Source organism: Grammomys surdaster, unplaced genomic scaffold (assembly GCF_004785775.1).
Source record: "Grammomys surdaster isolate TR1022 unplaced genomic scaffold, NIH_TR_1.0 363, whole genome shotgun sequence".
NCBI classification, from domain to species: Eukaryota; Metazoa; Chordata; class Mammalia; order Rodentia; family Muridae; genus Grammomys; species Grammomys surdaster.
Genome location: NW_021604782.1, coordinates 5,740,865 through 5,765,099, shown reverse-complemented (window position 1 = coordinate 5,765,099; position 24,235 = coordinate 5,740,865).

Below are 24,235 nucleotides of genomic sequence, written 5' to 3'. Positions count from 1 at the left end.
CTCTCTCTCTCTCTCTCTCTCTCTCTCTCTCTCTCTCTCTCTCTCTCTCTCTCCCTCTCTCTTTCTCCTCCCCTCCCCCTCTCTCCCTCCTTCCCTCCCTTCTTACCTCTCTTGTTCCTGTGGATCAAGTTGTGAGCTCCTACCTACTTTTCCATGCTCCCAATCATAATGGTCATGGACTCCCTTTGAAACCAAACCATAAGCCCAAACTAAATGCTGTTATAAGTTGCCTTGGTCATGGGTTTTTATCACAGCAATAAAAAGTAACTAAGACACATGGCATTTTGTAGAAGGGACACAACAGACTTGAAGGCCTATATTCTTTACCACAGCAATCTGAAACTTGGAAACAGACAAAGTCACTTTACAGGCATCACTTTGGTAGGGTGTTGGGTGTTGCCGCCAAGGGACTTTCTAACGATAAGGCTATTTTCCACTCTGCAGAGGCCAAGGGAAACTAGTAGGTTGTTATCTGAAACTGATTCAGCGTTTCTAGCCTAGGATGCTCCATAGTTCACACTACATCAGCTTCCACAGCTTTCAATAAAGTGGATAGTGAGTCTCCTCAGGCTGTGTTTTTCATGGACACTTGAGGCAGAAGGACTGAACCTAGCAGATAAGCCTTGGTATAAAATCTCACTGAACTCTTCCCTCCCCAGAGCTTCCAGAAGGTTCATTCATATAGTGCACAATAAGAAAGGAGCAACAAGCTGAGTGTGGTGAATCAGGTGTGTAATCTCAGTACATGGGAGAAGGTGTCACAATCTTGAGGCCAGCCTGAACCACATAGAGAAAGGGAGGATGGAAAGAAAGGAGGGAGGGGGAGGGGAGGAAATGGCAGGAAGGAGGGGGTCAGCTTCTAGGAAATAAGCTTATGGTAAACAGGCAGTTTAAGGGCTCATGGGGTGGAATGGTGTGGTGTATGCCTCGTTAAGGAGTATGTGAGTCCTCATTTCCAGATTGTTGTGGAAATTGAAATTAATGTGAGGAGAGTTTAAGCAAAGCGGGACATGGACAGTTCTGAATGTTACAAGGACAACTTTGAAAAATGAATCTGAGCTGGGAGATCTGTTGGTGATCAAAGAATGAGGGCTTGGATATTCCTGAGGAATATAAAAACCATAGTGTTTAGAAGTGGTCATCAGATCTTGCAAGGAGTGAAAGACAAGGAGTTGAGAATCATTCTTAGCTTGAAAGTTGCAAGGAAGGTATGCCATTTAAAAGAGACCAAGTATGTTAGATATACTGTGATAAAATACTACAAAAGCAACTTAAAGAAGATGAGGCTTATTTGGCTCTTGGTTTGATGGTACTGCTCACATTACATCTGTGATTAGGAAGCAGAGAGTGTTGAATGCTCGTATTCAAGTCACTTTCTCCTTTTCATTCAATCTGAAACTTCAGTCAAGGGCATAGTGCCCCCAACACACAGGATGGGCTTTTCCTTCCTCAAGTTAAACCTTTCTGCTACTGCCTTTACAGAGACGTCCAGAGGTATACCTCTCAGGTGATTCTAAATCCAGTCAAATTGACAATGAAAATTCATTATCACATGGAGTTTAGGGGAAAAAATAAGTTAACAACAGTGAGCTTAAACCTAGATATTATAGGCACAGTGTAGTGGCTGAGAAGTTTCAGGGAATTAGACTTCTGCCCTCCATGATGAGAACATGATTTTAGCAACATGATTAAACATGTTCCATGACTTGAACAACACATCAGCAAATACGAGGAGCACTCGTCAGCAAAAATATAAGGAACACTCACAATCCTAGGAAAACACAGATCGTTCATTCTGCTTCAGTCAGACACTGTAGTCACTCAGTGTCTGGAGAGTAAAGGCTTCTATCTTCCTACAGATGCTCAGTCCTTTAAATAAAATGGTACCACATTTGCATACAACCTACTCCCCTCCTCCCATATTTTTAAAACTCACCTCGAGATTACTCTTTTCCCATTTTCTTTTACTTTTGAGATGATAATACAATTACGTCATCTCTCCATTCCCTTTCCTACCTCCACACCAACTTTGTTCTCTTTCAAGTTTATGACTCCTCTTCTTTTAACATTTTGTGCAATATAAATATTGTGTGTTTGAAGTTATTCCACTGTCTCGAAATAATTACCAAGAACGAGCTGTCTATATGTTCATGGTGGATGTAATCTTTTTAATAGCTTTTACCTATAATTGGCTGAATCCATCCAGGTAGAATTCATGCATATAGACTCTGTGCAGAGAGATAACTTGGTATACCAAGATTTGGGTGTATTAATACTAGAAAGTACTATCCAGTCTACTGGGGGCCTCACATAATGCACTACCAACATGTCAGGTGAAATGTGCCCATTGGAACAATAGTGGCACAATTGTTATTGGTAATAAACACTTTCTGACTGGATTTGAGGCCTGTTCCACAGAAGAAAAGTTCATGCCTGGTACTGTAATCAGAACCTCATGGGTAGGGAAGTCTGAGGCCCTGGGGTAAATTTGTTAATTTGCTAAGTGGTCATGTTTTCATATTGTCTTCTACATATTTGTGTTTAAATGCATATCCCTAGCTGCTCTCAACCCTGGTCAGAGAAAGTTATTTCTATAACGGGAAGCAGCCAGTGCAGAAAGGTAAAACTGATCAAATGTTAACAATAAGATTGATTTCTCAGTCACAAGTAGGGCAGCATTATCAATCTACACACCATAAGGCTCCGAGAATATTATGAAAGAGGAGGCAGAAAGAATGTAAGAGCCAGAGAATGCAAGGGAGTGCTGTGAAATGCTGCTTTCTGAATATGACGTGACTATCTAACTCATGAGCTCACAGCAGCAATGGTTACCAAGGTAAGACCTGCACAAAATCAAGCCAGCCAAAATTCTGGCATAGATGGAGGAATTACTCTCCAGGCCCTATTCATTTCTCAGGAGCTATTGACAATTGACAGCTGCTGTGGGAGTGAGAATCCTTTTTGAGAGAGTAGCCACTGGTATATTTCCCATGCTCCAGTTGATAGCCCTTCAATCATGTGTATGTGAGCAGCATTAATCAGACTTAGTGGGCTATCGGACAAAGAGGAGGAGGAGGAAGAAGAAGAGCAGAAGGGGTTTGCAAGAGAAAGGAAGGAAGGAGGGAAAGAAAGAAAGAAAGAAAGAAAGAAAGAAAGAAAGAAAGAAAGAAAGAAAGAAAGAAAGGAAGGAAGGAAGGAAGGAAGGAAGGAAGGAAGGAAGGAAGGAAGAAAGAAAGAAAGAAAGAAGTTGGGATGAAGGTATGTTGGAAGAATAGAGGGATAGTTGGAAGGGGGAAATTGGCCATGGATATTATCATATTTTAATGTATACATATATAAAATTCATAAGAATAAAGAAAATTATTTGCAAGAGATTTGAACACGTGTCAGGCTGAGTAAGAATGCAGAAGTGACCAAACAGAACTTTCATCATCTAAAAGCTCACAACATCTAAGGCTTTCTGAGGAAGTTAACAGGAGCAGATAAGAATGGGAGTGGGCACCCTACTCATAGGAAAAAGAGCCCACCCATCGCCTAGGTCATAGACAGCTGCCCTTTCCAGGGACACAAGGTCAGCTGGTCACACCATTTCTCTATTGCCTTTATCAGATACAAGAAGTCTCTCACAGGAGGAAGGGGTGAAAGTCACTAAAAATAAAGTGGTTTCTGATTTGTGAGCATTGCAACATTCTTCAGGGCATTTTAAGGAACAAGTCCCTTTGCTACTACAGGAAGAAATTGAAAATCAGCACCCGTTGATGACTGGAGTGACAAAATGTTTGAGGACTGAACCAGGCTTCCAGAAATCCTTCAGATGTTGCTCCTTCCTAAATAGAACATGGATCTTATCTTCCATTCTTCCTTTTCTCTTCTCTTCTTGCTTTAAATTTTCCAAGCCTCTCCACTCCCTCCTCCATTGCAGGTGTTAAGAAGCCATTTGATCTGATCCCTTGAGCCCCTAGTCAATGGCACCACATCACCAGAAGGTCAGGTCCATTGTCCTGAACCCTTTAAGACCTGCACATATTTTTCTTTTTTTTTTTTTTTTTTTTTTTGGTTTTTCGAGACAGGGTTTCTCTGTATAGCCTTGGCTGTCCTGGAACTCACTCGGTAGACCAGGCTGGCCTCGAACTCAGAAATCCGCCTGTCTCTGCCTCCCAAGTGCTGGGATTAAAGGCGTGCGCCACCACCGCCCGGCACATATTTTTCAAAAGTCCATGATAGAAGTGGCAAGGCCTCATAATTGTGCATCTTATAATCTCTCTGGGATTTCCCTATCCAAACTGACAGGTGTGTCTGTTCTTCAAAGCTCTCATAGTTCTATGTCTTTCTTCCCTCTGGTTTTTACAATAATGATTTGTGTAGATGCTCAGCTCATTGCTACATCCCTACTTCCTGGTATGGTACAGCCAGCATACAATAGTCCCAGATAGATGTAGGAATCTGCCCAGCAGCAGCAGCCTTTATCACTACTGTGCAACCGGTAAGCTCTCTACAGCTATTGGACAAATGTATGGACAGAAAGGCATCTGCCCTGTGATGAACAAGCAGAAGGGACCAGATGACTCACCACTCTTAGTTCTCTTTCTCTCTTCCCAGCTTCCCACAGCATAGAGGAGCATTTGCACGTGTTTAGTACTAGGAACATACTGTAATAGTATTTAGGCCAAGAACTCCTTGTATTATCTTTGTAAGTAGAATATTATCCTAAAATTAAAATTGAGTAAGAACTTAATTTATTCTTCCTGTGACTATAATCTTCTACTAGTCAGCCACTAGAACTCTTGGGGAGTTTGGGGGTGAGGTGGGCAGTGCTTGTTTGTTTAGTTTTTAATGGCTCTTTCCATCAAAAGCCCTGCTTTGTATCACAGTGGCAGAGCACTTTGCCGAGCATGCCCAGTGCCCTAGATTCAAGTCACAGCACTGGAGATAGAAAGAGTAATTGTCACTTGGCTTACTTGGGTTATTTATTTACTTTTTCATTTGCTTAGAAGAAGTTGAATTTTGTTTTTGTTGTTGTTGTTGTTATTGATGATAATGATGATGATGATGGTTGTGGTGGTGGTGGTTGGGATGGTCTCTTGTTGTTGTTGTTGTTGTTGTTGTCATCGTCGTTGTTTTAAATGGGGTTTCATTTTGTAGCCCATGATGGCTTTGAATTCAGTTTCCGGAGTGCTGAGATTACAGATATGAGCCACTGCACCTAGATAATTCTGTACATATATGATACAATGCATAGGATGACCGTGTTAATGCTGAGGTATAGGGAACAATAGTCCCTTTGTAGAAATGCAGGAAAGGAGAACACAGAAACTTTGAGCAGGTTCACAACCTGCATAGTCTGATCTTAGGATCTACTTATCTCTTAAGAGTTCAGGTGTGGGAGGAGACAGGGGAGAAGTACAGAGGGCCAGGAATTTGAACAGAAATGTGTAGCAGTGGGCGATGGGGGACAGAGGTAACCACTAGAGAATTCCAGATGCCAGGGAAGCAAGAGGTTCCCAGGATCCAACAGAGATGACATTAGCCAAAATATCCAACAAAGGGGAGACAGAACCTGTAGAGATCATATCCAGTGGTTAGGCATGGCCCTGGTTGAGAGATGGGGCCACCAACCAATCTCAAAAATATTAACCCAGAATTGGTCCTATCTAAAGGGAATGCAGGGACAATGAGTGGAGCAGAGACTGAAGGCAAGGCCATCCAGAGACTGTCCCACTTACGGATCCATCCCACATGCAGACACCAAACCCAGACACTATTGCTGATGCCAAGAGGTGATTGTTGACAGGAGCCTGGTGTAGCTGTACCCTGAGAGACTCTGCCAGAGCCTGACCAAACATGAGACTGAGCATGGAGGCCTGAATGGAGGAGTTAGGGGAAGGACTGAAGGAGCTGAAGGGGTTTACAACCCCATAGGAAGAACAATATCAACCAACCAGACCTCCTGGAGCTCCCAGGGACTAAACCATCAAGCAAAGAGTACACATGGAGGGACCCATGGCTCCAGTGGCATATGTAGCAGAGAATCACCCTACCTGGTATCAGTGAGAAGGGAGTCCCTTTGTCCTGTGGAGATTCGATATCCCAATGTAGGGGAATGCTAGGGCGGAGAGGTGGGAGTGGGTTGGGAAGTGAGGGAGCACCCTCATAGAAGCAGGGCGGAGAGGGTATGGGATGGGAGTTTTAGGAGAGGAAACTGGGAAGGGGGAAATATTTGAAATGTAAATAAATAAAATAACCAATCAAAAAAAGCAATAAAAAAAAAGTTCTTCTCTCTTAAGCTGAATGATGGCTTTGTGCAGTTCCACCTAGGCCAGGTGGTGTATGACACTGTCACTGCAGGTGCTCAGAAGAAGCATCTCACTTCTGAATGGACACCGAATGGAAAAAAGAACCATCTCTCTATGGACTGTGCCCAGCGCCAGCTTTATGCACTGTCAGTGGCTCAAAACAAGTTGGAGTGAAGCCAGAGTGGCAGGTCAAGGTGTCCTTAAAATTCTGTCATTAAAACAGAATTATCTACGTGCACTGGTTCATATCTATAATCCCAACAGTTGAGAAACGGAGTTCAAAGCCATCCTGAGCTATAGATTGAGACCCTATCGCAACACCACAAGAAAAAAAAAAAACACACAAAAGCCAAGAGTAAATTAAAACATACCCTTGCAGGCAAGAGCAAGAGTCTAACTTGCCTTCATATCACATGTGGTCGATATTTTCAGACTTTCTAGGTCAACCTGTCCTATCTTAAAAGTTTTGACCTTTCTCCTTCACGGCTACTTGTTTTTCAAATTCTGGGATTTGGTTTGTATCCCTCTTCCTGTGGTACCTTGAGGAGACTGCCATCCCTTGTGACTCACGCTGGCTGCATCCCATGTGACTCATTCACCCATGTCCCCCACCCCGCCTGTGGGGTGTACCCTCCCTTTGCTGTGTCATGCTACCCCCAGGGTTCAGTCATCCTCTACCACATTCGTACCTGCAGCCCTCGCTTCCCCATCCCCTCTTCCTGAGAGGAGCTCTGTCTGCTGCATTCTCCTAATGGCGTTACTAGGTCACTAGGAGCTTCTGCTACTCGAGGCTAATAGCTGACTCCACCACTCTGAACTTATTTTCAAATTAGATCTAAAATTAATTTATATATTTATTTGTTGCTGGTTTTGCTGTAATTGATAACTGAACTGCAGTCTTTAATACAGAATTAAATCAGTTTTGACAAATAATGCACCCATTACATACACATCTCAAAGAAGAAATAGGATGCCAACATCAGCCTGGAGATATCCTGTATCATCTCCCAGGTAATTCTCACCTCCATCCTCACATATAGGTGTTATTCCAGTTCTTCCCACCGAAGCCCCACACTGTCAATTTTGGGTAAATAGAAACATACAGCATTTATTTTCCACTCTGGATTCTTGTATCCAATATGAAGTTTTGCTTATTTTTATTTGTTTGATTTGAGGTTCTTATTGATTTTTTAGATTAATCCTTGATTCATATCCTGGTAGTTTATTCCTTTTTATTATTGAGTAGTTTTCCATTTTTATGAAGGTACAGTCATTTGTTTTCCTGCTGATAGGCATTTAGGTCGCTTCCAATTTGGTGCTATCATGAATGAAGATGGGGCAAACATCACTTCAGTCCTTTGGGAAGGTAGCCTAAGATCTTGCTATGACCAATTTATCAAATTCATCCTCTATATTAAATGTTTTCTATCTCTCCACAGGGAAAGGTTACAACTTAAGTTCTTAGTACCATTGTCACAATAAACCTGAGAGTTACATTAACTCAAAGCACAGAAAAAATAAGAGATTTCCCCAAAGCCATTTCCCAAAGGCAATAAGGACCCAGGCTGTTGTTTCTAACCCCAGGCCTTGCCTTTTGCCCAAGTTAGAAGACTAAAGACACTGAAAAAGTCCCTACATGGCCCCCATGTTTGCAGCCTTCCTTAAGTTAGCCCACATTTCCTTCCACCACTATCCCAGGGCCCAAGGTCTATGAAAACTCAATATTCACAAAGAGCAGGAATTGGAATCCAACACCGCATCTCTGCTTTATCTTCTTGCTGCTCTAGAGAAATCAATTTTGATTGTTTTGCTATAGGCATTCCAATATTTTTTGAGAACTCTCCCTTGAAGATTAGGACATTGAAAGTAGAGCCACTAAAGTAGAACTTATATGGTACCAGAATCAGTTTAAAGAAAACTCCTGAGTGTTTCTTTGATGCTAGGAGCAGGTGCTACAGGGCCTGGTCTTGAGTTTCAGCGAACTCACAGGAGATACTACAAATGGGTCACTGAGTGTGCAAGCCAAAGTACTCTAGCACCAACTACCATTGCTGAAGAGATTCCTTTCCTGAAAGAGCTGGGGATGGGTATTTTCTATGGACTGACAGCATTTATGGTACTCCTTAAAAGTTGACTTATTGGGGACTGGAGAGGAGGACACTTTGTATTCTTTCAGAGGATCCAAGGTAGTTCCTAGCACTCATGTTAGATGAATCGCAACATCTGTAACTTTAGTTCCATGTGATCAGACACTCTATTCTGACTTTCAAAGGCACCTGGACTCAAGTGCACATACACATGTAAGCATGAGACACACATACATGCACGCATGCACGCACGTACACGCTCACACGCATGCACATGCACAGTTTTAAAATAAAACTTTTTTAAGTTGACTTACTAAATTGGAACTGATAGAGCATAGTGTCTAGGAGGTGGGCTAGTTCCACACAGACAGGAAGGTCACGGCCACGAGAGCGCAGCTGATGTTTAGCAGTCACAGTACATGAACTGATAAGGGTAGCTAGCTTGTTTGGACCAGGTCCTGTAAAATTCTAAATATCAGGCTGCAAAGAGTTTGACTTCTTCAGATGAGGATTGTGTTGGGAATAGAGGCTTACCCCACAACACACACACACACACACTGAAAGCCTTCTGGTAGCTGAGAACAAAGGAACTAAAGATGGCAGGAAAAAGCTTCTGGAAACAAAACCAAAAATAAACAAACAAAACCAGCAAAAAATCCACTTCAGGCTGAAAGAAGCAAAGGGAGAAACAGCCGACTGCCTGGGAAAATGACAGAAGCTCCCCCACAGGTTTCCTACCTCTGTGGAGACAGAGACTGGTGGACCTGATTGTTGACTTCTGGTAATTTATTGCAGACACAAGAAGGAAAGTCCATCACCTCCCCCTCCCCACAACATTTGAGGGAAGTCCTTCCCCACTCCCCACATTGAGGTAGACAGCTCTTCACTGATTGGCCCTGTTTCTTCACCTTATTTGTATACCTCATATTCAGCCAATCAGGGCCCAACTGGCACCAAGCACCTTTTTAAATTTGGTTCTTCTGAGGCTTCAATGCTGGAGCTTCTGAAAGAGCCAGCAGAGAAGGAAGAAACTGCAGAGCCTGCCTCCCAGCTGCTTGTTCATCAAGAAGGAAGACTAAAAGGAGGTTGCCTGCACCTAAGGCTTAGCTAGGGACTGCACTTAGGTCAGAGTAAGGCCTCTAGCTGTCTCCATATCTCCACACCCAGCTGGGCTGCAAAACAAATTCCTTCCTGCAGATGATTCAGGTCTCCAAGGTTGACTGCCCCTGACACCCTCCAGCCCTTCCATCTGCTGCACTGCTGGTGACCTGCAGATTTGCAAGGGTCAACTCTCAGCTGGCACCCTAACACCCTCCCCCCCCCCACACACACACACCCTGCCCAGTGCTGCTCATTTGCTCTTTCTGCTTAAGTCTATATCAGGCAAACACAGACTCTTGCCCAAACAAATTGAAGGGGCAACCACGGAGACAGAAAAGAAAACCAAGAAGAAATTGTCCTCCCAGGCTCCCTCAGGTGGAAAGCAGACCAGCCAGGGAAGACCCAAGGTCCCATTTAGTGTTTTGTTTATGGCCGAGGCATCCTTATGTAGACCAAATGGGACTCAAACTCTCTTCCTGCCTCAACCTGCAGAATTTTTGCATAACAGACCCAGGTACCAAGAGAACTGGAAGAAGTCACTTCTCACATCCTAAGCTTCTTTAAAGAATATTGATAAGGGGCCAAATGAAGCCATAGTTGAGCAAATACAGCCTCAAGAATGACAGCTATTTCAATATTAAATATTGGTGTTTATTTATTAAATGACTATTAAATATCTGCTGCTGTTCACAGAAATCTACCTGACTGTCCCTTTAACTCCCTGGCACGTATGAAAGGTAAATGCACCATTGGCAAGGTCTTGTTTTGCTCAAGAACATTTAAATGCAGTGTCCGTTGACACAAAGGCATGACACATTTTATAGGGTTTTTCTAAGTAGCAATTTTCCATGAAAAAGAACAATGCCCCTTGGCTTGGGTTGTTTAGCAAGACTTACTTATTTTTCCCTCTTAAACAACTTCTAAGGATTTTTAGAAACCCCAAATCACCCTTCAATCCTTTCATTTCCTACTAATTATCCACAAAAGGACTTCTGACTAATATAATAGGCTATAACATTCTGAGCAACATGGAGAATTCATTTAGACAAATGAAATGAGTCTGGCGGACTCAGACAGAGCATGGAACAAGAGGCAAAGGGAAGCTCACACTGCCCCATGTCACCTGGGGTAGGGTCTCCTGTCAAAGGGAGCCATCCTATGAGCATTTGGGGGTTTGTTGTTTAATAGAAACATTTTTCCATAATACATTATGGAAAAGCAGACTATGCCAAAAGTTCTCAGCTGTATCTGTAAACTGGATCTATTTAACACATAGATTCCCAAGCATTCCCACCTCTGAGGAGACCCTAAGATCATCTCGTGAGAATATAGTAAGGCTCCTACATCCCAGCTATATGTCACAAACTTGATTATACAGTTTTGCTCAAATGAGTTATATGGGACTTCTGTTTGATTTCATTTTCAACTAACACAAGTATGTCTTTATAGTTAATATCCATTCAATGAGATTTCCTGCTGGTTAGTTCCAGACACAGTCTGAGCCTAGGGAGGCGAGGCTAGCACAATCCTGCTGTCTGTGGTGCTCACAGCCCAGGGTCTCACAATGAGCAAGTTCAAGAGCAACCTGAAGCCATTAAAAGATCTCATGCTTTTGCGTGCTGAGAGTCTGACATGCTTGTTTCTATCTGTCTGTTTGGTTGATTGGTTTATGAAGTTGGGGTTGCTCTTCTGCTAACCTAGAGTGAGAGGAATCATTGAGAAAATATCAGGTTAACTCGACCCATAATGGCAGAGAATCCACAAGACTGGAATTCCCGGATGTGCCAAGATGTTCTGTCCTGTTCCTCGTAATGGTCAGATTAACCTAAACCCATCAGAATGCTAAATGCACTTAGCCCACTCAGCAAAGGCTTCATGTTACAGCAGAGAAAGGCAGAGCAAAAATTAATACCAAAGGGAGAGACAGGAAGCAAGTGGACAGGGAGGGCAAGAAGGGAGGCAAAGGGGAGAGGAAAGAAAGGCAGAAATACAGAGAAAGAGAGGACAGATTTGTAGAAAGGAGACATTTGTAGAAGGAAAGGTGAGGGGAGGGGAAGAGTAAGGAGGGGAAGGGAAGGAGATAGATAGAAGGGAAAGGGAGGGAAAGGGAAGAGAGGGAAAGGAGAAGGATGGAAGGGAAGGGAGGGAGGGGAGAAGAGTAAGGGAAAGGAGATAAAAGGAAGAGGAGGGGAGGAAGGGGTGGAGAAAGGAGAGGAAGGGAAGGAGAAGAGAAATGAAGAGAGGGACTTAGGAGGAGGGGAGGGGAGGAAAGGAAATGGAAGGGTAGGAGATGGAGGAGAAGGGAAGGGGACAGAAGAGAAGAGAGGACTGGAGGAGCAGGGAGAGGAAGTGAAGGAGGAGAGGGGACTAAAGGAATGGAGGTAAGAAGAGGGGAGAGGAGAGAATAGAGGGAAGAGGGGAAGGAGAAAGAGACAGATTCATGTAACTTGAATCAACAGCCCCTCCCCCCAATTATTTTTAAACTAAATGAGCAAAGCAATCTTACAAATGCTTAGGAAGGAAAGATACAGGAACCCTTCACAAAGTTGACTTGGTAGCTAGACCAATTTAACCTTCCTTTCTAAAAGAAAAAGAAAAAAAAACTGGCATCGATTAGCCAGTTGAGTGTGACTATGTGGGCTACTCAGAGCTTTGGTTTTCATTCCAAGAAATTGGCAGCATCTCTCACCACTGATCTCCCCACACTGATGGATGGTAGCAATTATGTAGAGTTATTTGTGTAATGTGTTGTAATAGCAGCACACGTTGGCTGTCACTTTGACCCAGACACCCCCTCGCCCAATTATAAGGAAACTGGTCACAGAGCTGCCTTCTATAAGAGGCCTTTTTCTTTAGAAAAGGAGGGGGTCTTCATCCTACCCACACCTCTCACAGAAATAGAGACTTTGAAAGTCATGTAGAAAATGATCTCCCTTTCATAGAACACTTAACTATTAAACAATATTAATTTGTCTTTGTGGTTTATCAACCCATCTGGGCATTTATCCCTGTCTATTCTTGTTGCCAGCAAAAGGTCATTAATATTAAAGACTGAAAACCATTCTATTCACTTACTGCATGTTTAATTCCTTTCTCTATAAAGTATAATGCATTGGATTTGTCCAGTAAAGGAAGAAAGTGGACCAGCGTCTGGTACCTAGGAAAAACTAAGTGTGAACAGCAACAGAAGCTACAACCATCACAGGTCTTGTGTACTAAGCACCTACTGTGTGCTGGACAGTGTACCAGGTACTTCTCTATGTGATCCCTGCTACCCCTGGCTGGGAACATCTACCTTCCTGAATTTTTTTTTCTTCTTCTTAAACACAGACCTGTGCTTCTGCCTTCTGCTGTGCTTCTTCTGTATTGTCTCTTTGATCTGGACTTTTCTTCCCCCACATAACCCCACTCCCATCCTTCATATATAATCCCCACTCCCCAAATCAACCATCAGTGTCCTTCCCTGACTGGGCTGATTTGTCTTCCTGAAAAATTATGTATCTACTTTAAACTGAACTGCTTAGCTAGTGACATATATCTGTACTGAAAACCACAGAGTGGCACACTCTTAAGGGAAAATTTCACTGTATATTATGTCTGTCTCAGTGCAATAGCCTATAACCGTAGCACTTGGAAGGTAAAGGCAGGAGGATAAAGAACTCAAGGTCATCACAGCTTGAGGCCAGTCTGTGCTTCATATGACACAGTCTCATACTAAATTTAATTTAATTTAAAAGGGGGGAAAGATGCCTCTCAGTGCTAAATGCTTTAATCCCCAGTACTAACAAAACCAACCAACCACACCAAAACAACAATAACAACAAAACTGTAAACCAATAGGCAGGACACCCCATCCTGGAGCCTCTTCTAGCAAGCTCCCATGAGGCCCTCAGAGGACTGCTGTTTTGATGCTTGCCTTAATTACAGTTGAGTGTGATAAGCATCCTTCCTCCTGGCTGACGCTGCCTACTCCAACCATGAAGGAGAGGCAGAGCCCACCTTGTTATTTGTCACCAGCTTTTAGACCTCTGAACTTGCGGGCTGACTCCATACACTGCCACAGTTACCTAACTTCATGGACACCCTATATACAGGAACCTATATATGTACATATATCCATGACTGGGGTCTGCTTCCAGGCTCTCAGTGTTATGGACTGGACAGGAGATTTTCCACATGGCCTAATGTCTCTCTTAAAATATCAAAGTTTTCCATGAACAATAAGAAATTACAGCCTGTTACCACATTCACAGCTCAATTGTTATAATTACCCTGCAAGGCAGATAGCCCTTTGATAGAGGAAGAAATCCAGATTTACTAATTCTGTAGGGAGTTAAGTCAAGACCCACATCTAGGTCCTCAGACTTCATATTCTTCATCTTCAAAACGGTCTTACACAATTTTCCTAGAACTTTCTCAGAAATTCTCTTCATCTCTTCCCCTCCCCCTCTTAGTCCTTCTTTTCTACTCCTCTTCCTTCCCCTCTCTTGTAAGTTATAGAGTTATGATTTACATGTCTCTTGACTTCACACTGATGTAAAATTGAACCATACTACCCATTCAGTACAAACACATACCTGGAAGTTCAGTCTTTTCCTGAGCAACACAGTACATGGCGACTCAGGGAGGCTGCTGCAGTAATCTCGGCTCCCACTCCACCATACCATGTGAGCCTACACATTCTGTGAGCCCACTGCCCTTTCAGTTGTGTGCTGATAGTGAGACTTTAGTTAATATTCCACTTCTCAATGGATTTAGAGAAGAGACAATACCTGCAAAGTTGTTATCGTGAGGTCATCAAGCCATTCAGCAAGTATCTTTAACAGGGACAGTCTTTGAAGAGGATAGAATATAAACTGAGAGCACAGGACACTTTCTTTGTTCATCATTCCCTCTCTGTCTTATCAAGAATAAAACTGTATCTATCCATCTATTTCCCCATAAAAATTTTCAAAAGACAGCAAGTTAAACTTTGTTGAAAGGTTGACAGTGACTTTCTACATTCTTTTCTCTTTACAAACTGATACTGAGTGTAGGGATTTGGACCTGAGCACATCCTTCGGCCACACCATAGAAGACACAGTGTAGGAAACAACACAACACATACAGAGCAAGGGCAGAAGAAGGAGGTTAAATTCAAGGCGACTGGCTCGCCCCATGCAACTTTCAACACTATGGAAAGCCATGAATGAAAGAGGAAATGAATTGAGTGCCCATGATAATGCTCGTGTTGCTTGTGAACACAAACACTGGCACAGCAGGCAGGTTTGAGACAGGGCTGCAGTCAGATCCTTAGAACATGTTTATTACCAAACACATTCTGGGAAGAACATGAGATCTGATAGAGACGGAAACAAATAGCTATGCTACTGAGTTCAGACTTTGAATGAACTGTTGATTAGTTGAAATAAAACAAATCTAATTTGGATAGACAGTTTCCCGAGGGTGACAAGCTTCTACCCCGCCTATCTCCTTGTGAGCAGGTATAGAGGTTCCAGTGTGAGCCAAACCATTAATAGGTAGAGTGCACGTACCATTTGTTATTGATACCAGGACACCATTGACAGAGGAAAGTGAGCTGTGGGTAGCTGGACATAATATTGCAGATTAGTTATTCCAGCACCAGGGATGCCAAAGAGGATCACAAAACAAGACCAGCTAGTAAGGTTGAGACCAGCTTGACAAATAACGAGTCTATTGAGTGTGCGTGCATGATTTTTCCAAGATAGCACTGTCCTAATCAAGCTAGTTAGAATAATCACCATAAAAGACAAAAATAAGTAACTAGATTTTGTATGGTAATGATAATGTTTTTCTGTCAGTGCCTCTCCTAAGCAAAGCATCACACTAAGACTGGTAGGAAAGCAGCTATGAAGAAACCCTAGTTTCTGAGAGAGCAGACTGTTTACTTTGGTAATGGTGGAGATGAGACATGTGTCCAATTCTGGGATGCTAAAGCATGATGAGCAGGCAGGAGGACAGAGAGTCCTGCTTACTAGGATAACAAAGATGTCTGATAACTTGCTAAGGAAGAAGGGATCCCAGAGACAGGGAGTTTAACATCAGGGAAATAAAGAATAATACCACAAGGAAATGAAAATATTTCAGAATGAGAAAGGCAGGTAAGCAGGCAGGCTACACGGGTAGAGATGGTGAGCATCTCTTTTTGGTACAGATGTGTAAAGACAGACCTTCTGGTGGCCATCTTCTATCTGACATTTCCTTATTTTCAAAGAAAATAGATCTCCCTTTGGAGTGACAGCACATCCATCTGGACCCCCTGGATTGTTGACATGGCAGCATCAGCTGACCAATGAGATCTGATAGAAGACCTTTTCAGGACCAGAGTCACCAACATCATCAATGTCACATTGCAAGAGAGCTCTTTGCTATCTCCCTTCACCTTTGTTCCAACATAGACACCAAAACAGCACCTTCAGGTAACTAGCACCCACCTCCTCGTGGAGAAGAAAGGGACACTCTGTGGATGGCAGACAAAAAATGAAAGGACCAGGGATGCCAGTGGCACTGAAAAGTTGCCTTATCAGATGTAGGCTTTGACCTCATTCTTTCCACTGATAGAAACCAACCCGCCCTTTAATTATTCCACCTACTGCTGTTAAGATTCTCTGCACTTTGCAGACAACAGAGATTTAACTAAGTTCTTGTAAAAGAAGACAGATTGCAACACATATAAGGGAGGGACCTTGAAAATTAGGTCAACACTACTAAGGAAGCCTAATTGGATGTCCACCCTACAATAGTATTGATGACCATGTAAATGGCTTTTGGTTCAACTGTTGAGTATAATGAGATACTCCCAGGTGATGCTTAGACATTTCTGTGTGAGTTGGTACCAAGGACACCCAGAAGTAAGTTGCCTCCACATAAAGTCCAGTGCCATAGCACATTAGCTGCTTGACCTTAACTTTTGTAACAGCATCAACTTCAGGGCAATGACAAATAAATGAAGTAGCATGGGAACAGTCTTTTGAGAGATCCCTAGTCCACTGTAAAAAAGAAGGTCTTTGAGACCAATGCTGTTGCAGGATGGACACCTGATTAGGCTCTGGGATGAGAACTGAGTAGTACTGGGCATGGCATTTCCTTCTGCTCTGTGAAATGTGTTTCAATGTAGGCGCTTCAAAGATGGGAGCAGAGTAAAATGAGCAGCTCCAGTGAAAGTTTGGAATGAAACCTACCTTTTGTCTGTGGGATCTTTGTCCCCTCAAACAGATCTAGGCCACAACTCAGTCACCCATAAGAGGGTCACTTCCTTGGGCTAGCCAGCCATTAAGAAGTCTGTGCAGGAGATGAAGACTGAGAATTTCTTCTAAACATCTTCTGTGGTTGTGACTTTTGCAATTCCTTCCATACTTAGTAGCCTTCTTTTCCAGCCCAATCTCTGATTCGGGTTCATTGAAAAGTTCTGTGACTTTCCGACCTCAATGTGCTGTGTGATTTTCTTCAACTACACAGGACCATGGTGGTGGTAGAAAGTACTTCCATAACTCTATATTTGGTTTGTTTCCTGAGAAGGAAAAAAAAGTCCAGCATATCACATTTGGCTTTAGATCCTTCTTCCACAGTAAGGAAGTGTGACACCAATTCCTGCTCCATATGTACAAACCTGCTGTATCTTGCTTTTAAAGCAAAATATCCCAAGAACCAGCAATTCATACACAGTGTCAAAAATAAGTAAAATGTGAAAATAATATCAAACAGCAACCTGTGCTTTTAATATGGCTATCACACAACAAAGTGTCACAACAAGGGTGTGGTGGAAACAGCAAGCATGAATTTGTGGGTTATTGTTCTGTTTGTCATGAACTGTGTGACCCTGGATAGAGAACTTTCTTTCTCTAGATCTCAGTTCCAGAACAATACAGAAAAGGGTTCTTCTTTCCCTCTTCCTTGCTTCCTTCCCTCCTCTTCCTCTCTCTCCCTCCCTCTATTCTTCCCTCTTCTTACTACTACTCCCTCTTCCCCTTTCCCCCTTTCTTCCAAGAAGTCATCAGGTCCTGATCATATGAAATAAAAACTCATCGAATAAGCCAGCACATAATAGTAAAATTCTTCATTCTTCCAAGGGATGGGGCACAGACAAAGTCTTGCTATGTTAGTTGGGTTGGCTGAGAGCTCACAGACTCCTTGCCACAGCCTTCTAAGTATTAGTATAACAGGCCTGTTCCACATGCCTGACTGAAGTGTCTGTGTATGTGTGTGTGTGTGTGTGTGTGTGTGTGTGTGTGTGTGTGTGTGTTTGTATGTGAAAGCCAGCGGTTAACATTAGGTCCCTTCCTCAATCGTTCTCCATCTTCTCTTTTGAGACGGGTCCCTCGCTGAACCAGGAGCTCTTTGATTCAGCTAGACTGACTAGCCACCAAGCCCAAGGATACTCCTGGCTTTGTGACCTCACCAACTCCAAGGCTGGGATTATAGGCACACGCAGCTGTGCCTAGCTTTTAATACGAGTACTAGAGATCCAAACCCAGGTCCTCACACTTCCACAGCAGTCACTTTCCCACTGACCATCTCCACAGCCACTTAGCTGAAGTTCTTTGCAAAGTTTGCCTCATGGTCTCTTTGCCTTAGAAAGTACGAATGACCCCTAGGAAGCATGCACATCCCTTTAGAACCCTGTTGGGGTTAGGAATTAATTCAGCATCTATTCATAGGATGGAGAACTCACCTTAAGTGGGGTGAGAATTCACTTTGGAATAAGACCTCTACTCAGATCTGTTCTTACAGGAGGCTTACATGAAGAGTCACTTTAAATGAATCACTGCCTGGGCCCTCGTTTCTTCTTCTACACAAAGGAACTGTGAAATCCTCTCTCTCAAGTTATTGAAAAGTTTAAATAGAAGACCACATACAAGCATGAGTTAATTTCCCAGCTTCTGCTAGAGGCACAATAAATATTAACCTTTTGCATATTGCTGGGAAAACCAAAGGTCACACCCAGGTTAGCCCTAGTTCACACCTGTGGTCCAAGCGTAATTAATCGTCACACACCCTATCACTCTGCAAAGATCCTGGTTTGAACAATAAACTATGTCTCTTTTTATTACCATCATCTTAACTCTTCTGTCCAATTTTTATTCTAGAACTTTCACAAACATGTAGGAACCTGTTGATTAAATCTTAGAATCTCACAGGAGCCCACAGATGACTTAATCTCAATGCACAAGAATGAGGCTAGTGGCAATTCAGAGGGAGGCAGACAGCTTACAGACAAAGAAAAAAATATTGATTTAATACGTTTAAACTGCACATGAATCACATGTATGGGGGGGGTGGCAGCGCAGGGGCAGAGTCCTAAAAAGACCCAGCTTCCCAAGAAGCTATCATTTGTTCATCTGTAAAGAACATGTTGGAGCTATAGAGATAGTTCAGTGAGTAAAGCTACTTGTCACTAAACCCAGTGCTCTGAGTGTTATTTCCTGGACTCATATGGTGGAAGAAGAGAAACCAATTCCCACAAGTTATCTTATAACTGCCACGTTTGGGCATGCACACATGTGCACACACACACCACAATAGATAGATAGATAGATAGATAGATAGATAGATAGATAGATAGATGTCATTGATATGACATACATTTGGGGTAAGTGACCTAATTCATTTGCGTCCCTCAGTTCTGAAGTCTCCTATCTTCTGAATACTTACCTTACTAGGAAAGAAAAAACGTATCTTACAAACTCAAAGCTGGGACTAATAAGGGAAGAACCCTGAGCCTGAGTGTATATTTTGACACAATGAGTGTGTGAGAGTGAGTTCTGTACATACTTATGTATGCTTTGTGGTTATAACCAAGCAAATCCCTTACACGCCAACCAACATTAATGGACTTTCTAGCATTAAGGATTCTGTTCGCAACTACCAGCTTGTTTATAGAGCTGCCAAGTGCCTTTATCAAATGTTCCCACTTCAAAACTATGTCATAGGCTTCTGCAGCAGCACCCTCAAGAGCAGGGGAGCAAATATAAGCACCACCTCACTTTAGCAAACTCAACAAGCAGCATTGTTATGCGCTAACAGCCCTTAATAAGGACTCTCACTGGTGTTGGTTAAGCAAATAACATTAAGGAGAGAAAGGCAGTCAGTCACTAAGCTCAGTATTGACTGATGGCTATCATTGTTAGCCTCCTCTTGTTTAGCACAGAGTATTTCCGTTCCAACACCTTCAGGAGAGAGCTGGCGAGCTTGCTAGAGAAGAAATGGAAGCTTTCGTATTTGAACTTCCCATTGAAACATGAGACTGTCAGCAGATGTTTGTGCCACTTTCAAATGTTAGATGTTATTTTGGAGAGGAAATTTTGATATTTAAATGTCAGGGCTCTACAACGTTTCGTGATGTAGAATATCCATGGAGTCTGAAAGCCTTAGTGACTGTATTTGAGTAGTTACTCCTCTTCTAGGGAGAAAGGAAAGGGCCTCTGCTGCTGACCAGATCCCACACGATAAAGGCTGCCGTGCTAATGACAATTACATTTCACATTCGAACCAGCTTCTACTGTGGGCCCACCACTGCTTTGGTTTCCAATAACTTGAGCTGAAATGGATGACTTACAGCAGCCACTCTGCCCAGCTGATGGAAGCTCCCCGATTCTGTTAGATCCAGTGTACACACCATCTACCTCCTCTAGGTAGCTTCCAATCTCAGCAAGAAATAATTGGTCTCTCTCTCTCCACTGAATTCCCATAACTCAAATGCTAACTACACATGAGTCACCTAAGATGTTTAGTGAAAAACAGAATATGGCAGGCACTTCGATGAGAATGATTACACGTCTGGTTATGTGGTTCAATGGTTTCAAGGCCATTTTGCAAAGAAACTATGTGGTGCCATGATACTATACACCCAAAATCCCAGCACTTGAGAAGCTAAAGCAAGACAATTGAGAGTGTTGTATTCAAGACCCTGGGGAAGGAATAATCAGGGGAGGAAGAAGGAAAGAGGAGAGAGAACCAGGGAAGGACAGGAGAGGAAAGGAAGGATACCTGTCCAGCTGAATCTTACCTGCAGAGAGTTGAGAAATTCTGATTTATCTGATATAGGTTCTGGAATGTTTCAGTGTTATCCAGGCTAGCCCTCAAGCTCTAAGCCCCTGCTTCAGCTAAGTGCTAGTTTGGAGAATTTTCATTCTCCTCCAACATATAAAACAAGGGTTCCCATTCACATTTGAAAACTAAGATCATTGTTGTTAGGTACGAATTGGAGCCTGCTAACTAGCAACTATACTATATTGTTATAGTGGACCTGGAGATTCGCTTAGTTTTCCAAGAACCATGGTGCCATGTGCATATAGAAGATTGGGTAGAAAAGCTATGATGGAAATGAATTTGTGCTACTTCCTGAGAGATAGTAATGGACATGTGGGAGTTGGGGTGCCTACCCACGTGAAGGAAGTGCTACCAACAATGCCAGGGAAAGGGAAAGCAGAGAATCTATGACTAGTAACCTAGACATGTCCCAGAATTAATCTTGAAAAGTGGAAACATTGCAGAAGAATGTTGTCAGGGTTTTCCCCTGAAATGTGAAAAACCCCTTCCTCACTCTCCCTTTGGTACTGAGGAAAAATGATGCTCCTCCATATTAGGAAGGGTAGACATAGGGAGAAGCCTTGAAGAAGCAGAGTAAGGTGATGAAAGGCAGTTCCCATCTGGCTTACATGTGTTGGCCTTGTCTCCCAGTACAGCCTGTTACACAAAACAGGTGTTCTACAAGGACCTTTAAAGCAAATGAAATGACTTCTAGGAAATAGCTGGGAGAGAACACTGTGGTTCCCCTGCCACAAAGCACTGAGGACAGTAAACTCAGACACTCGTGGCTGTTGTCCCCTTAATCATTTACAAGCCAGTGGAGCACAGAGTGTCTACCAAGCAAGAGCCAGCACATGCAAAGAAGGAAACCACCTGAGTGACAGGGGGTTGGTTTGGGGTGTTTGCCTTTTGCTGATGTTTTGGAAAAGTTTAGTAGAAATTTAGTGCAGATTCAAAGTAGGGGGCACACTAGGGACTCTTGCTGGTGAGTCAGATCCACGCATCTCAGCAGCAGCTCTTTGCCTCTGCGAACTATTTTCTTTTACTCAGAAAATATATGTATGTCAGTCACATGCACAAGTGCACGTGTGCATGCACATAAACACACAAACACACACACACTCATGAGCACACACGCACACATGCACATGCGTGTGTGGAGGCCAAAGGCCTCAGCTCTCATTCCTCAGGTGCCATCTACCTTGTTTTTACAGCTGGTCTCTCATTGATGGGATTAGATAACTGAGCTGGGCTGGATGACCGGAGAGCCCTGTCTTTTTCATGTGGATTCTGGGAGCTCAAAGTCAGGTTCTCTTGCTTCCAGAGTTCCCTTTCATGACTTGTGAATCATCTTCCCTGGGACTGGCCCTAACTCACTGTGGGAACTAAAAAAGAATTAGGAGTAAGTGTTTCTTTCTCTGAGGCTCTTAAGAATGGAGTCCCATCGGGTTTTGTCTAACCAGCATTCTCTTGTCCTTCAGGGGAGTTACTGCCTCTATTCTGAGTCACTCCAGTGGATCTGCCAGCTTCTGCATCTGCCACCATCTCCTGCGTGACAGGGTTGATTGGGTGACTCCATATTAACTAGTGTCAATGCTCTGCAGGTCTAAAAAAATTGACTAATCCATGAATATATGTGTGATATCATTAAGACCATCTCCTCCCCATGTATGACAAACCTTTATCCTCCACCTTCTTCCCCTAACCTCCTCAGAAGTGACAGGGGAATGACAACCTAAGACACTTCAAAGACCCATTAAGGACTATTTCCTTGATTTGGATGTCAGTTCCCATCCCCAATTATGAAATGCATGATCCCTGTACCCCCCTTATAATCCTATTGAGCTAAGTCTTATTTGTGTTTCCATAACAGCATACACCTTCATACCATTTAAAGAAAATAATTTATTGCTATAATTCTGGATAGGAAGTCAAAGATCCCTTATCCAGGAAGAAGCCTTTTGCCAAGTCATCTCATGATGGAGGGCAGAAAGACATGCACACACTCAAGAGAGAGCAAGAAATTCAACTCCCAGCTTCAAACTCTTCAATAACTGGCATTAGCCTAGTCATAATGTAGCTAAACATTTCCCATTACGTCCACCTTCCAACACCACTATGCTAAGGGTTAGGCCTCAAAGTCATGCATCATGGAGACACATTGGAATTACAATACCATACCACACGTGGTAAAGGAGATTGAGCGTAATACTGTCACTACTACTGTCTGTTTGACTCTGGAAGTGGCATGGCTTCTCTGAGCCTCAGTTCCCTCTTTTGAAAATAGCAATGGAGTTACCTAAAGTGTCATAAGAATTAAAGATGAAGAGATGTGCCATCTCTCTTTCCGGTGCCTGGCGTACTGCAGGTGTTCAACAACTCTAAATAGCAACTGTTTCCCAGTGGGCACATGAGAACATACACATACCAAGCCTGTGCCCTTGCCTCATCTTGAATCTATGCCTATCAAATGGTCACCTTCCTCTAAGAGGGTATTTGTTTTCAGCATTTTTTGTGATTCTGAAACTACAACAAGTAGACAGTTGGATAAATGAGCCTGAACATTCCAAGGCCACACCTTCTATATCACAGACCAAACATGTGCATGACAGGGGTACTAAAGGTAATCATAGTTATCGCCATGATGCAAGAAGAACTAACCACCTGGAAAACTTGGTAGACTTCAGCTTCCAGTAACTGGATCTCTAACTTCAACTGAATCCTAGGGCCCTAGACCCATTACAGGAATGAGAAACCAAGTATTCTCTAAAGTTGAAGCTTCGTTTGCTGCATCTTCCATTTGCCAAGGTCCAGGACACTCCATACATCTTCCCTCAGATCATCAGGTTCAAGAGTCACAGCGCACTCGAGATCAGGACAAGCCTACTATTAAAACAAACCCTTGATGTTCAAGACCTGAACAAACCAAACTGCTAGTGGAGGGACTCTGAGGACTTCTCATTAAAGGACTATTGACAGTTAAAGGTAATTGAGAGTGGTGGTCAATTCTTCATGGTTCAGCCACAACAAATTTGCACTTGTCCTAGAATCTAAACTCCCACTCACGCTTGAGAAAGAAACTAAACTTAGTGGGTCAACACACAAAAAGAAAGGGACTTGTTGAGGGGAAGGTTCTAGCAGGAGAGGGAAGGGATGAGAGAAGGGAAGGTGAGGTGAAATGTCTAAAATTCCTTGATGATGATGTTGAGGAGGAGGATGATGATGAGGAGGATGATGGTGTGTCTATGGGGACATGGAGGGCAGGAGTGCTTGAAAAAAGAAATTCCCACATTATCCTCTAGGAAAATGATTTTCAGTCTTCTGATCTTTCTGATATCTATCCTAGGCATCTTGTGAAAATGCAGATTCTGGCTGATAATAAGCATTGCTAGCAAATTCCTAGAGACTCCGATGACTTAGACTCAGCAGCCATATTTTAAGCAGCAAATCCGGGCATTGGCAGCTTCTGATCACCTCTTGCTGCATAGTTGAGACTAGGAAGCTCTTTTGCAAATATGCTAATAAATAAAACCAAGGAAGTGGACTGAGATGAATATCCTTTACCCAAGGCTGGGCTGTGGGATTAGAGACCTTGCTGGTTTACTAGACATTGCATTTACCTTCCTCTCTGAGAAACCATTGCTTGTTACTTTTATTTTCTCTCTCTCTCTCTCTCTCTCTCTCTCTCTCTCTCTCTCTCTCTCT